We start from the raw sequence: 13,340 nt of genomic DNA, 5'->3' as shown, positions 1-13,340 counted from the left end.
TATATATATAGTTGATAACGTAAGGACAGAAAACTCAGCTTTATATGTGAGTCTGTCAGCCTGATCACGCGTACATTGGAAATGCTGCGCCGCAAGAAGAAAGTGCAAAGTCCAACAAAGCCAAATCTAATTTAAATTGAGCAGGGGTCCCGCTGTTCTCGACGTCTGCTCTGAACAGCTACACGGATCCCATGAAACGACACGGCTTCCCTATTTACATTTCTTCGCTTGATCTGAGCATCTTTCTCCACCGTTCAGTTTCACTAACTGTAAACCCCCTCGTCCATCTCTGTCTCACCCCCATGAGGTCCAGCGACATCAACACCCACCGAAGGCGCTGACTACAAGAAATGACACTATGCCGAACAGCGGTATTCCGATGGGTGTCCAGTCTATCCATACGAACACTTCTAGCCATTATTGCAAGCAGAACAGGCAGTAGCAGTAGCATTGAGTGTGCTTCTTCATCGTCTCCGAACCGCGGTGGCGGCGATGTCACCTTTCCCATTTTTTTGTGATTCACCAACTGCTGGCACTCACTAAGCAGAATTGGCTTGCTCGTGCGCTCCTTTTGCCATTGCACACGAACCGACAGCTCGAAATTCGAAGAGAGAAAGTTCGATTTATGTCTCTCAGCCCCATTCTGTTGGTCGCCCCACTGACACCGTCTGTTGGTTCGTATCGCTTCCACTATTGTCGCTGGTTTTTTTCTGTGGTGTCCACGTGTGGCGTTCGTACGTCTTGGACAGCAAAGGTGGCGTCAGGACTTCTTCAGCCATCTTCTGCTGATCGCGTTGTAATAACAACAGCCACGGAAGCGGTAGCAGTTACGAGTCAGCTCACGTGTGAGAACTCGGCACGGTGTCAATAAATGAATGAATGAATGAATAACAACAATGAATCTATTCAGTGGTTTCTTATTTCTGTAGCATCGATGGCTTTGCCAATGACATTCTTGATGATTCCGCTAGAGTCGACGATCAGCCGCTAAAACGGAGTGATGCCCCTCCGTGAGGACTCATATTGGGGTTAAGTAGTGTGGTGTTATTTGAACGCGATGAGACGATGTCGGAATCCAAAGTGTAAATGTCTGACCAGGAAAGGCGCCAAGCTACCGGATGGTGAATATAAAGCTTTACTATTCTTCTCCTTGGCTTTTCTGCGTATGGAAAGACTAATGAAAGAATTCATTCTTGCCGTCATTTTGGTAAAGGAAACTAGCGCGTCACCTCTGACGTACGCCTGCGTCATCTGTGTGCTAACGCAAAGGATGTCATCTTGCTGAAAAGAAAAAAAACTGATAATTCGTCGAAGTAGGCCAGTCGAGTTAAGCGAATGAGTTCGCTTCTACATGAAGATGTTAATCTACTTCTGCTGCAGACATGTTTAGCTCCCGTAGTATTGACCCTTCGTTCGTTTGACAGACAAAGTGGTTGTTTCCCGGGGGGCCATGACATCCCTCCGATTAGGGTATCGATTTCTGATTGCCAGCCTTCACTTAGTTAGCTAAACAACAAAGGGGTCCCCAGAAAAGGGTCGAGCGTTTATAGTTTATGGTTAAATGAAATCTAATAATAACCAGTTATCGCAGAAGACGACGACAAAGGTCCTCACCTTTATACGGCGACATGGTAGCGAGAGACCGCCACAGGGGACGAAAACTTCGAGCAGAGTAGCTCAGAAGAACCATCATTCCATATTCCTGTAACAGAGAGAGAGGGCCAAAGCCTACTGCGTTACTACCAGCCTCCAGCGTCATTAAAGTCTTAGCAAAGACACCGAAGCCATCAGAAACACCAGAATTCGACCAATTCTGGGACTTTGAAAATGATGTGTTAAGCGCATAGTGGCAATAATCGCCATTCGAATGGAAACAGGGCGTCACGCATTGGTTCGGATGAAGAGGAGCCGACACAATCGATACCCGAGATGACTGGCAAAGTAAGAAATGGCGTACGGCAAGTTTACGGTTGCTAGTTGTGGAGATGCTGAGCTGTGAACCCGTTGTCCGACCTTGGTTTAGGCTCTCGACTATAGAGCCAGAGAGGATTCATTGAAGATCATGCGAGTCACGCAAAAAGAAGACGTATATGTTATTCGTTCCATTACAATTATAGTAATCAACTTTAACCATATGATGAATTAGGCTCGACATCTTTGTTTATATTTTCATATTATCAACACCTTCCTTAACGGGTAGCGGAATCGAGGTGACTTAATACATTTGTCTACAAGTAGACTAGCAATGGCCTGACGACGACAGATACGAACCCTCGGACGTGAATGATTGATCCAATCACAAATTAAGGTTCCGCTGTTTTTTCTTCATTCTATGTATGCGTTTTCGAGCCTTTAATTAAAGAAAGCATGTTAATATATTCGTTGCTCTACTATTTGTTTCCAACCAACATCATAACAATTACTATTAGGTAGGACATTTTGTTCAAAAAGTTAGTATTTCCTATTGCTTTGATGAGTAGAACGTATTTTTTTTTAAGAGGCTCATCCTCATTTGTCACCCTCTGATTTGATTAGCACAGGCTCGGAAGGATCCCAGAAGGCATTATGTTGTAATGGGTATGATTTTTGTTAAACTTTATTCTAGTGGTCCAATCTATTACACGATCTTCATTTCAACTTCAACTTCGAGCCACGTACTAAAGCATACGAGATACATAAAGGTTTGTTTGCTTTAGCCTTCAAGAACCTTAACAATAAGCAGTTCGTATAAAAAATAAGAAAATACGCCATGAAACAATCTAGTCTAGAGGGCAACAAGGATAGGGCGACCGAACTTGAACTTTCCCCTAATATATAGTATATATATTAACCTTTGGGGCCGTGTTCGTAAGCCAAACGTATGAATTCAACTAGCTGCAAGTACTACAAAAAAGTACCATCAACCATTTAGAAAGTACCTACGAAATTTTTAACTTTTCCCATCGACCGAATACGAATTCCGTAGATCCGACAAACTGCAAACAGGGTCGCTACGATGCCAAGTGTTGTCAGCTTGCGGAAAAGTTCCGACACACGTCAAGGTTTGCGCCACAAATGGACGATAACTTTCCAAGTGAAACCTACTCACCTGTAAACGTCCACTCAGACTGTTGCTGTCAAGCGTGTTAAGTTCATTCGAAATCTTCACGAAACTTCATAGCGAAATCTGAACGACAGCGGCGCTCCGGGAACGGATGATTTTCCACGTATTGGCCAGCTGGTGCATTCCTATCCGAAGGTACATATGTGACTGAGAATTCATCGAACAGACGCGACAATAAAGACTATTTCACCTTAATAATAATAAGTATTGTATGACGCAGCGCGCAGAAGCAGACTGCAATTAGGCTTCAACAGCTATTTTTCCGAAGGAAGACACTTCGCGTATATAACGTGATGTCATACTTGAACTAAGATACCATGGCTGTTGCATAGATTGAATGAATAAGCACAGTGCGGGTCCGTGGAATCGTCAGGCACGACGCGTCGCGGTGACGTATCAACTTCATCCACCGCACCACCTGCGTTGACGCCGCTCGCCAAAATGTAGGATAAACAACATGTTTTTTCACTACCTATTCAATTTTGCCGCTGTGGAGAAAGAAACAAACATAATATGGTCTAACGTTAAATCACAGCATGTCCTTCTTATATCCTTTTCCTGCGAGTTCGAAGACGCTAGTTGTTATAATAATTTTCTGTATGCAAACGAGTCTAGCTTGTTTTTCCTCGAACTAATGATAACTCAGCATCAAAAAACGATGTCAAAGTGTAAATGCAATACCAACAGCTCTAAGGGACCTTAACCCTGCATGTGCGCATGAATCGATGTTTAATGTAGGATTGTTTCCCAGATGAAGTCGGTGCCTCCGCTGCTGAGTATCTTCCAGTCTGCGTCCCGCTGCCAGGTCGATGTCGCATCGATAAGTATAATGTCTCAGCCGCATCGCCCGCCTTCGATGAGCCGCGTAAACAAGCTTAGCTTCGATATAATGCACTGTTTACCGGAACAAAACAACCCTGTTTATGGCCGCTAATCAATACATTGGGGGAGGTTCAGAGGTAACGGAGCGATAGGGACAGACCATCAGAACAAAAACACCATTGTAACGCCAACATCACAACGGAGTTCCGGAAATTTTCACACTTCCTCGTCCACTACAGTCTAGCGTCTTCTTGTCGCCTGGTTCCTTCGCTAGCCGTTGCTTCGCCTTAGGATTTCGTAAAGTGCTATTGAGAATGGAGTGACCGTTAAATATAGCGAGAGAAGAGGGAAAACGCGGGAAAGAAGAATGTGAAAAAAATACCAATACTGGATTTTACTGATTTGTGCGGCATTCCCTATGCGTTTCGTTTATCTCCATATCATTTCCAACACTCTTCGACGACAGTTGGAAATGTCTAAAAACACAGACCAGCACATAACAGAAGCGAGCAGTTCCTTTAGGAGCCAGGAGCGTGTTAATGTGCAGAATCCTCCACTGGTCAACCATCGAAACTTCCAATGCTAAGCGCTCTCCGTTTCATCTGCGGCGAAGCTGCCAAAACTCAGATCCTAACATCAGACATCAGACGACGACGCGGATAAATACAGCGACTCAATTGTGATCTTCTATAAACTTCAAGAGAAAACCCTTAAAACCAGAGGGTAGCACAAGGAAACGACAGTGGTTACCGTCGCGTCGGCTGCTCAACGGAAAAGTTACAGAGCTAAATAACGTTTACAAATAAAGTCGCCATAAACCAGTCTTCTGCAACATCCTACATGAATAAAGAAAGCTTGTTTGGCCACTAAATAAATAGGAACAGCTGAATCGAGACGGTAATTGACGATTTCGGGGGATATTTGTTAGTGGAACGGAAGGAAATGACAAGCGGAAAGGCGTCAAGGTACTGATTTAAATGTACGCAATGTAAGAAGCCATAAGATCCTACTAAATCCAACCACTTGTAGCAACAGAAACTTGGCCGAGTGCATTAACGAGGCGAAATAGCCTTTGACGACTGTTTGCAAAGGCTATTTTTCTATAGACGCAAATAGGGATGCTAGCGCAACCCTTACCAAAATGTCCGAGCTATCCAAGTTCCATTGTCATCATCGGATCAATCTCAGACTCAATTTTCTATTGTGATTCAATTTTTCCTGAGCGCTGCTGAGGTATAAAGTGCGACTCAGTTATTTCTATTCCATTTGAACGCGCTCAAGATGTCGTCAATTACGAGGTGTTTCGCAGCGTTGCCATCGCGTGTCTTCAAATGAAAAAATATTTATCATTCAGGAAGAATGGCAGAGCGTCGGTTGTTAGTGTCGTTGTTTTTAGGATTCGGTGTCATACCTCTTCCTTGTAACCGTATTACAGAGCTAGAGAAAAATTCATCATCTATTGATGTCTCTAGACTATATATGTGCATATATCCGTCATCATCCGAAACCACTCGTCACCGCAAGAAACACGGATAATTAACAACAACAGTAATAACATAGGTGCACTTTATAATGATAACTCTATTTACTTGGCTACTGAGTCAGACTGAGTAGGGCTAAAACCTTTCTATCTTGTACCGAAAATTCAAATATAAGCAAGAAGAAGTTGAGCGAACGTGTTTCGGCCCGCACTTTCGATTAAAGCACAACCAGTGCACCGAAGTTGTTTTTGTTCTGGGGGGGGGGGGGGAAAAGAATCCAAGTCACAAGCGAACATAGGCGCGAGCGTTGCTAGCAAACAGGTACGAAACGTCAGGTTATAGTCGTCAATAGATAGAACATGTCCTAATCCCCGAAGGCGGTTGTCGGCAACGGCTACGTGAGAACAAAAAAAAAACCAGCGATCTCTGCAAAAATCGGCGCCATAAGCCACAATAGTTACTAGATTCACGTTGGCATAGCTATGTATGATTGAACATGTGATGGATGGACAAACACTCGATTTGTATTGGCCGATAGCTTCTTGGACGTTTGCTACATGCGACGAGCAACGACAGTACAACAGAGCCGGCTGACCGGCCGTCTAGCTGTTCGTTGAAGTCAAGCGGACAATGAGAAACAAAGACGACGATTTCGACGGTGGCAACAAAACATGGCCCGGCGAAAATGGCAAATTTGCATGAGCTGCACACGTTTTCGAAGCGAGCAGAAAAAAATAACGAAAAGCAAACATATTCTTGGGCGGAGATGAGCAGCTGTCGTATTGCTGGTGTTGTACAATAAAGCTACGTAGGTGAGCCGTTGTTGGAAGCTGCGATAAAAACGCAAGGGAATAGAGTGAGCCAGACGAATCTGGCGAAAGATGTTTTTAGTGTCGTCGCGGGACGACGAGTAGAAGGTAGACGTTAAACGAACGTAAAAAACGCGAATGAAAAATGTCAAATGAACATATTTTACTCACTTACACAAAATAGTGCCGTAAATCAATTCTGTTAAGGTGAGGGTTCACCGTTGCTGGGTAAATGTTATTAGAAAAAAAAAAAGGCCGGAATAGAAAACCCATCGAGGGGATCGGACAAATAATTCAACATGGAGAAGAGATCAATCTACTGCGGACAAAAAAATAGACGATAGCACATTAATTGTCATATGTGGCGTATCTGAGCAGTCATATTGATTAAGGCACCTGCTGTGGATCTATAAAGAATATAGGTTACGAATTGACCTATGACTATACTGGTTTTGTCGAAAACCACAGAGGGTTTCTACGTCATGATGAGAAAGCTCAAGCCAATGAAAGGCAGATTGCCCCAACAACAAAAAATGCGGTCCATTCTTATATATCTGTTAACTAGTACAACGTTTAGGACACGAATAACTGTCATCTAATATAGTCCTTTGCAGCTCAGTTACAAAAAGATCGTATAAAATGACAAATAACGTATAATATAAACAATGCAAAAAAAGAAAAAAAAAAAACGTATCGAAATATCCGGTCCGGAAAATATTCATTAGCTTGAAAATTATATTTAATCCATATTGATTCGTATTTTGCTCTCTCGGAAATTTTTAAAATCTGCCAAAAATAAAGACTAATCTTCCTTTTATTCTCAGGATTTTTCGTTAGTTCGCCTAACCAAGGATATTTCTAATATTAAGCAACGAAACCGTCAGATGACTCTGGTAGCGGAAGACAGCCAGAAAGACACTGAACTGTTAAAGGAAACCAAAACGGAAAAAGGAAAACAAAAAAAAATCGATAGAAGAAACGCCTTGGCCAGAAACCACTCACAGATTTTCCCTCTGAAGTACGCTATCATTCAATTATTGCCATCAGCAATACGATATTATAATATTATGGCAACAGTGAATCCGTGTTCAATGTTCAGCGCTGTTGATTTTTGAAGTTACCCCGAAAGGTTTACTTTAACGGTATTTTACAGGTACAGTACATAGTTTTGAAGCACAACGGCGTGAACTAGAGCGAAGTCCTTTTCTAAACCTTTTTCGATGGAGGCGTATGAAACAAACGCTTTATCTCCAATGCTTGTGACAAGAAACACAATTGAGAATGAGAATGAAATGATCTTGCGTTCCCGCTTAACCGCTAACTAACAATTACTAGTTACGCATGTACCATCACCCTCTATCTGATTTGAAAACAATTTAGATTCGTCGAATTATATGATCTACGGAACTGCACGCGACGATTACCGCATGAGTAAACCAACTGACTCATTTAGACTCATACGTAGAATGCGTATAGTGTCGACAATGTTATTTTGAGTATTTGCCGAGACAACGATGTTAATTCGGCCTGATTAAGGCCGTATCGACGATGAGCTGCCTGCACCGGTGATCTACTAGAATGAACTGTGACTCCAGCAAGTGCCTTCCTCTGCAAGTGGTTCGCTTTTGGCTTTTTCAGTTTGCCTAGGCTACTTTTTCTCTTTTCTCCAGAGAGACCTCGAAACAGGTTGAAGCATCGTCTTTGAGTAGCGAAAGGCCGACAAGCAAATGTGCAGGCCTGCCCGCCTAGCGCTTGTTCCTGCCTCTCGCTACACCAGCCGCGCTCTCGTTTACGACCCGCGCGTTACTGGGTCAAGGCACATAGGGCCGTCACTGTCCGTGAATCGGTGAGTTTGCTTCGAAGCTCGGGGACTCTCGATCGACGGAGTATCCGAAGCCGGTGGCACTCAAATAGTGAAAAGATGTCATTCCGACTAAACAGAATTGGATGACGAAATTTCTGAGCGCGCAGAATTTTTTTCGTGCGCAGACTGATAGTGAGGTAGTACGCAAGCAGAATCTTATAGCGCATCCTCTCTGCTAGGCCATAGAGGTTTGTCAAGGTAACTCGATAATGTTGTTCGTTGCTGATACCGAAGGCGAAAAATCTCGTCCGCTGACCCGCAAAGAATCTGTTCGCCAACTTCCCAGCCGATTGTTCTTTCACTGCCGGATGCTGCCGGGTTAAAGTCCCGACTGAGTGTTTACTACTATCTGGTATCACTATTTCTCGTATCCTGTGCCCCTATTCCAAGCCTCCCTATCTAACAGATCTTGACATACGCGCTTAGCTGCACGTAGCACACGTTATGCCGCTCTTCATATTTTCTGACCAAACGATACGGTAGAGATTATGGAACTTGACAGATATTCCATTGTTTGCCGATAACATAATTGTTTTCGGTGGGTAGCCACTCAGGGAAGAAAGCTATGATTATTACGGTTACACGGGGACCACGATATGAATGACGACGTGCGTGTTAGCGCGGCTGAATGGACTGAGAAAAAGCAACGGAAGATAGTTCTGTGCGCGGAGAGAATAATTTTTCAACCCATGTTTCTGTCGTATTTATTGTTTAATAGGTACATTGTAACCAAGAGGTTGATTTTTTTTAACCAGATTCTCAACGTCCAGCATCGCTGTTAGCCATTCCGTCAGACAGCTGGCTACCAGCACGATATATTCGAGCCTATTTCCTCAGACCGACATCCTTCTAGAAGAAGTTCCTTTTGAAGCTAACTTTAGCAAGACAGTCGCTTATTTCGATGACCGTATTGACTCGTATATAATAGCTAAAGTCAGTATGGATCGTGAGGAACTTCTACAAGTTGTGAAAGCTACTCTCCGCCGTTGAAGCAATACAGACTTACAAAAACAAGCACAAATGTTTGCCCATTCTTTATCAGCCTCCATCATCGTACGTCGTAATAAGTGGGCGTAATTTGCGAGCAGCACTGTTGTTTAAAAGCAATACACCGCGAAAACATTCAATGAATATATCCATGGAAAGTTAATTGGTTCCATAATGAAGATAAATGCTATACGTTACGTCGTGCCGTAGTCTGATAATAAGCGCTTAGATAAGTTGTTACAGATTCTTAATGGACCGAGTTTTTTTTACATAAACATCTCACTTGTTTCCGTCCTCCTGAACGACCAGGATACGGTTTGAGATCTGTGAACCAAAATCTGTACGGCCATTTAAAAGAACCTAATCCGATTTACAAAGAACGTCACAGCAACCTTAAAATTGATCGGTTCACAGCATGAGGTTCATTTTATCATATTGTCTGCTATTAATCACACTACGATAATAATAAACAACAACGGAAAAGTATATCTGCATGTGATCGGTGAAGGTCAGCAGCAGGCGACGCACCGGATCGTAGATATCAAACCGCAGCCATATTTCGCTACAGGGAATAGATTAGGATACAATAACGTACACGCTTCACGTTTTATCTTCGGTATGTTCCGACTACGCTCCCTGCAAAATTACAATCCTATATTGTGTCCTCTAGTTATAACCTGACGAGAAAACGTGTGTGCAGAGTTAACCTTCTAGCGACTCTTACCATTCACCCATTACGTATTTCTTCTCTTGGCTTCTTCGATCCGTTTTTTTTTAATTATATAAATACTATTATTATTACTACTATATTACTGTTATATCTTCAGTATCTCCATTTCAATCGAACAACATCGTATCATCTTTCATCCTCTAAATATTCAACAGAAATGGCACCAGTTTTTTCTCGTCCTATTTCCTTTTTCAGCAAACACCCAATGCCATTTTCGTTGCCTGCCCGTACATTTTTCCATTTCTCCTGGTTATCATATATGAAGTGTGGCATTGGCAGTTATAACGTACAGCCTATAACATCTATCTATTAACAGTATGTTATCACCACTATCGCAGCCACTTCTGCTGCTATCCAATTCGATTTGTTTGGCCTTGTGTCCAAGGCCTCTTACACGCTCTTGGCTCGTCCTCCGCCACCCGGCTGCACCCTTCGTAACCATTGACACGGCCATGCGGTGGCCTTGATGGTCGTCCCTTCGTATCGCGCCCAAGAAGCGAGTGGGGACTCGCTTTCGCGCTCCGTCAAATTACGCGACATCTCTTTGCCTTCGTGGCCGCTGACGCTTCTCCACTGGCCGAAACTGTTTCGTCTGGCTGGCCACGTCCATATCTACCGTTCAGCTTTCTTTTCCCTTTATGTCTTGTTGTCTGTTTCGTTGCATGTTGCTGGTACTTTCGCCTTCCAGAAAAATTGTCACGAAGTCTAACTTCATAGTTTATAGTAAATAAAGTAGAACGAGCTAGCTTTGTAGTTGCGGAAGAAAAACTTTATCCAATTCAGTTTTAAATTTTACTTTTACTTTCATTGTCATACTGCATTTAGCCTTAACAACAGAGCATGTCCGTCGAGTCTTCCCCTATCAGGACCTTTGAGTTGGTACTGACCTGCTCTTTCGGCTCTTTCGCGAACAAACGAAGCTTTGGTCCCCTCTTCGTAACCATGCGGTCCCGCTCTCGCTAGTCATGATGTTTCACTCTTCGTAACCTGCGCAGCCGTCACAGACGTCGTGAGCTTTTACAGCGTCCCTCTTCGTTACCAGCACCTTCTCTTCCGCCAGCAGATCTCCCCCTGCTTTTCGCCACGAGATTGAATCACCCTCTGAAGAGAAAGACAGACAGCCAGACAAGCTGGTACGCCTCTATCTAGGCTTGCGGCAGCAGCCAGCCTCCGCTGCTGCCGATGCTTACAGCAACGCTCTACGATGATCGGGCGGATCCCTCGGTTCATTTCCTACTCGCGGTGCTCATGGTTATCCACCGGGGGAACTCTACCGCCTATGCTTGTATCTGTTCCCCTCTTCGTAGCCAAAGTCTCTCGCTTCCTTGTCTGAACTTTACCCTGCTGCGGCTCTTCGTAACCTGCCATTCAACTGCGTATACCTCCTCCGCTCCGATACTTCTTTGCCTTCGGGGGTACGAAGGCCTCGAGCCAGCACTTACTTCTCGCCACCTCTTCGCACACATTCGATGCCTGGAACCATTACTACTATCTATTACTAGCTAGCTAGATAGGCCGAGTAGCAGGCCTCCACCCACCCGGCCTACCCGGCTTAGTGTCCAGGCAAACTAGGGAGGCAGCAACTGCCACCCTCCTGCTTCAAAGGGTCCTCCGTTCGCTCCTTTGGTCTTGCACGAGCGACGTCCTTTCGTTTCTGCCGTTTCGTGGCCAGATGGAGCGCGATGGCGGAATTGGAGACGGAGGTCGGCACCCAGCTGAACATCCAGCCACCAAACGTACACCCCGTACCGTGCCATACCATACTACACCATGCTACAGCTGGAGCAAAACTGGGCAAAAGGGGTAGCCCCTAACCGAATAGATACGGTGGAGGCTGTTCGAATCTCATAGTACCAAAAACAATGGTAGTGAATAAAAGCAATAAATGGGATATCCAGAATAGACGATAGGGCTTTTGTAACAATTTGTATTGGCAAATTCACGCATAGTGCTGTTACGGGAGTTGGCTCAAGATCATAGGATGGCAACGTGTGGAGTCCTGGCAGATTAGCAAGTGTACTTGAGATTTTGTTAAGGCACCCTCTCCAAAGCACCCACGAATAATAGCTATGAGAGTGAGGACTTCGCATTAATTGTTTCGCCTTGTTACAAATAAGCAGGAACAGAACGGCCGTTACGAGTCAATTGGCTTGGTTCCTATTTGTAGTGGCAAAAGGCTACTTGAAAACGCTTTTATTGGTCAGCCCTGCGCGTCCGTCACACCATGCCAATTTCTATCACGGCCGGATTACAACGTCAGATACGTTTGACACTGTAAGATCGTAGCTACAGATCTGTTATCAAAATCCTAACTGAATGTCGTCCATCCATCCATCTATCAAATGATCGTAGATAATTTTTTGTTTGCTTTGTCACTATTTGTTGTGAGCGAACGTTAACACGCAAGCACAACTATAAAGCGAATCCTAAATTGTTGAAATAACAGGTTTTCTTCTTGCGCTCTAATTCACCATTACTAAGCATAGATGACTACTGAAATCGGGGAGGGGAAGTCGTGCATCAACTTTTGCGTGCCGAGAGTGTGCGAAAGCCGTCGTGTTCTTTGGCGAGTGTGAAGCAACTCTACGGGCCAGAACTAATATTGCCCTTGTTCCAACGAAGCGAAATGGTGGGCACTCTCCCGATCGAGTGACGTGATAAGCATTATCCACCCTTTCGATCTTTTCGGACGTGTCCGCGTGCACTCTCTATCAAGCCATCAGGCATAAGAAGTTGTTTATGGTAAAGCGTCAACATGCAATTCGATAATAATCCAGTTTCAACATTATTTTCCTTTGGTTTAGACAGATAAGTTATAATACTTACCTCTAAATTCCAAGTTTAGGCTATGAACCAACCTTCTAATGAGATGCCATCACAGCAAATTACAGGCTTCTTTTGGCTAAATTTCCTTCCTTCCGAAAGTACATATCGTAATAATGGCTAATTCTTATTACCATTATTATGATTACTATTGAAGACTCGACTGCGATCACAACTTAACTTTATTTTTCCTTATACTAACTTTACGTTTTTTTTTATATAATACACCTATACCCATCCGATATATTTAGAACTAATGCAGTTTTAAATTCGACCTGCCCAGGCCTTTCTCAATACAATAATTGCCAATGTCGTATAATTAGCCAGCTTTCATAAGACGCTAGTTGTCAACAGCGGGGATCATGGTCATCACCCTATCCGAAAGCACTCCGTTGTTATGCGGGAGCGCGTTCTTCGAAAGTTGCCACTGGACTGGGGCCACAAAATCTCGACACTCTCATCAAACCAGCTACCTGACAAACAAATTCGATGACCATACGTTTAAGCGAAGTACTGGCCATCCAAAATCGTAAACTGTGTGCCTCCTTTCTTCCTAAAAGAAGATGTCCGTAAAAAAACACCATACTGCATTTGCCTTTTCAATGTCGAACAGAAAAGCTGACGGCTACTTCTCGAGGAATCGTCATTTTTGCGTTGGTTTGTTTGCTAGAAGCTTCTCCTTGAAGCAGTTTTTCAAGTTTCAATTACCGAACCTCCATCT

At 43.7% G+C, this 13,340-nt stretch overlaps 1 protein-coding gene across 2 annotated transcripts in view; it reads left to right on the top strand.

Annotated features, from left to right (window-relative positions):
- Positions 1–13,340, top strand: part of LOC111255554 (uncharacterized) — a 65,035-nt gene that overhangs the window by 44,618 nt on the left and 7,077 nt on the right. The gene's annotated exons all lie outside the window — the stretch shown is intronic.

The sequence above is a fragment of the Varroa destructor genome, unplaced genomic scaffold, assembly GCF_002443255.2.
Source record: "Varroa destructor unplaced genomic scaffold, Vdes_3.0 BEIS01000001.1, whole genome shotgun sequence".
In the NCBI taxonomy this organism is placed as follows: Eukaryota; Metazoa; Arthropoda; class Arachnida; order Mesostigmata; family Varroidae; genus Varroa; species Varroa destructor.
The sequence above is the reverse complement of the archived record's forward strand: the minus strand, read 5'-3'. Positions and strand labels throughout refer to the sequence as shown.